Source organism: Kryptolebias marmoratus, linkage group LG9 (genome assembly GCF_001649575.2).
Source record: "Kryptolebias marmoratus isolate JLee-2015 linkage group LG9, ASM164957v2, whole genome shotgun sequence".
Lineage (NCBI taxonomy): Eukaryota > Metazoa > Chordata > Actinopteri > Cyprinodontiformes > Rivulidae > Kryptolebias > Kryptolebias marmoratus.
This window is the reverse complement of record NC_051438.1, coordinates 3,390,043-3,392,385: the sequence shown is the minus strand read 5'-3', so window position 1 is coordinate 3,392,385 and position 2,343 is coordinate 3,390,043.

Genomic DNA, 2,343 nt, shown 5'->3' with positions numbered 1-2,343 from the left:
GTCATTGGGCTGCTACAAGACAGAGCTTTGAAGTGGGCTGAGGCTAAATATAGCTTTCGGGCTATCCGATTAACATCATTTAACCAGTTCATTGAGGATTTTGAACAAACTTTTGGCACCCGACTGAACGAAACTGAAATTACGCAAAAGTTGTGGAATTTACGGCAGGGACAACGTTCGGTGGCTCAATTTGCCATAGATTTCCGTACTTTAGCAGCGACCTCCGAGTGGAATGAGCCCGCTCTCAAGGGGGTTTTCATTCACGCATTACGAGATAATATTAAGGACCAGCTAGTCGGCTGGGACGAGCCACGTTCCTTAGATGATTTAATTACATTGTCTATCCGCTTAGATAATCGCTTAAGGGAGAGACAGCGTGAAAAGACGGGTTGGGCGGATAAGTCAGAGTGGAGCGATGTTGGAGCTAAAATGGAGTCCGAGGCTAGGAGAGTGGAAAGCGAACCCATGCAGGTCGGGAGAGCGAGACTCCCTCCAGAGGAGAGACTTAGGCGGTTAGAGGCTAGAGAATGTTCCTATTGTGGGGAGAAGAATCATTTCAAGGCTAAGTGTCCATATTTAAAAGGTCAGACTCACTAGGTGTCCGGGGGGTACTAGTGGGTAGCTTTGCTCAACCCCTCGGATCACGACTGTTAGTTCATGCCACCCTAGTCAACCATCAGAATAAAATTCCCATACACGCATTAATCGATTCCGGTGCTGAACAAAACCTCATTACCAAAGATCTGGTGGAACAACTGCAGCTAGAAACCATACAATTATCATCACCTCTTCCGGTTATGGACATTTCTGGTCAGGTTATCACCCATATTGCGTCGAAAGTCTCCCAAGTACAGCTTATTATGTCTGGAAATCATAGAGAAGCAGCTGAGTTCCTAGTGTTTTCTGCCCAGTCCTCTCAGTTGATTCTAGGGTTTCCATGGTTGCAACGACATAACCCTGTTATTAACTGGTCAGCTAAAAAAATTGACTCATGGAGTCCATTTTGTTTAGAACATTGTCTTCAGTCTGCTTTGTCCACCCCAAGCACTAAGGAAACACCCAAAACACAGACCGATCTCACAAATGTACCCCCGGAATATCACGATCTAGCAGCGGTCTTCAACAAGGCCCGGGCCCTGTCGTTACCACCGCACAGACCCTATGATTGTGCTATTGAGCTGCGACCAGGGGAGCCATTACCCTCTAGTCGGTTGTTTAACCTCTCAGGTCCTGAACGGGAATCTATGAAGACGTATATAGAGGATTCACTAGCTTCAGGCATCATACGGCCATCTACCTCTCCACTAGGCGCAGGGTTTTTCTTCGTGGAAAAAAAGGACAAGAGCCTGCGCCCTTGTATCGATTACCGGGGGTTAAACCATATAACTATTAAGAACAAGTACCCTCTTCCGCTCATTGACTCGGTTCACCAGCGACTTCATGCCGCCAAAGTCTTCACGAAACTGGATCTCCGCAACGCTTACCACTTGGTAAGGATCCGGGAGGGGGACGAATGGAAGACTGCGTTCAAAACCCCTCTCGGACACTTCGAATATTTGGTCATGCCTTTTGGTCTCACTAACGCACCGGCAGTTTTTCAATCCCTCATCAACGACGTGTTACGTGATTTTTTGAACATTTCTGTCTTTGTTTACCTGGATGACATTCTCATCTATTCCCAGGATCCAACTCAACATCAGGCTCAGGTGCGAGCAGTGCTACAGCGACTCTACCAAAACCAACTCTTTGTAAAAGCGGAGAAGTGCGAGTTCAGCATCACCACCATCAGTTTTCTGGGCTTCATATTTGGACAAGGCCACTACCGGACCGACCCAGAGAAGATCAAGGCGGTGACCGACTGGCCCACACCCTCTGACCGCAGGCAACTACAAAGGTTTCTGGGCTTTGCAAATTTCTACAGACGTTTCATTCAGGACTACAGTAGGGTTGCCGCTCCATTAACTCAATTAACCTCCACCAAACAGCCTTTTTCTTGGTCCTCTGAAGCTCAGTCCGCATTTGTGGAGTTAAAGTCTCGTTTCGTTTCAGCCCCCATACTGCGCCATCCAAACCCAGAACTACAGTTCATCCTGGAGGTGGACGCGTCCGACTCCGGTGTAGGGGCCGTCCTGTCGCAGAGATCCTCCGAGGATAATAAAGTCCACCCTTGTGCCTACTTCTCCCGCCGTCTGACGCCAGCTGAACGGAACTATGACGTCGGCAACCGGGAACTGCTGGCCATTAAACTGGCATTGGAGGAGTGGAGACATTGGTTGGAAGGTAGTGAACTACCATTTGTCATCTGGACGGATCATAAGAACCTGGCCTATTTGCAGACAGCTA